We start from the raw sequence: 541 nt of genomic DNA, 5'->3' as shown, positions 1-541 counted from the left end.
TTTTTCCTTCTCTCGTGGCAAAGGTGGGGTGGAAAAACAGGGAGGATCTGCCATGGCACCAGGCAAAATAACCTCAGTGCTGAACGTCCCAGGGATGCGTCCTGCCAGGGTGGGTGTGAGAGCAAGATCCTTCCTCTCTAGTGCAGTTTAGCAGCTGGCTATCGAATTGCAAGAGGTTTCTTCATCCAGGAAGGCTTGTGCAAGGCCCTGCAGGTTGCCCAATGCTCTGGCTGAGGGCCAGGCTGCAGGGAGCGCGGCGGGGGGTGACGGGGAGGGAGGACGTTCTTCGAAAGAGCTGCGCTTTGAGGCTCCAGACAGGGGCTGGAGCAAGTTGAAGAGATCAGTGAGAAAACAGGGAAAGGGGTGAAAATCAGTCCTGGGAACTGCACGGGCCAGGAGCTGGGGATTGTGCAGGATTTGGGCTGGAAAGGGACTGCGGAGCCCAGCCAAGCCCTGTGCTGCTGGGTGGGAAGACGCTGCTTTGCTGGAAAGGCAGCCTGGCTCGTGGAGGAGGGGGATTGCAGCCCCCATAAAGCTGGGG

Source organism: Buceros rhinoceros, unplaced genomic scaffold, assembly GCF_000710305.1.
Source record: "Buceros rhinoceros silvestris isolate BGI_N320 unplaced genomic scaffold, ASM71030v1 scaffold20497, whole genome shotgun sequence".
Lineage (NCBI taxonomy): Eukaryota > Metazoa > Chordata > Aves > Bucerotiformes > Bucerotidae > Buceros > Buceros rhinoceros.
Note: the sequence above shows the minus strand (reverse complement) of the source record.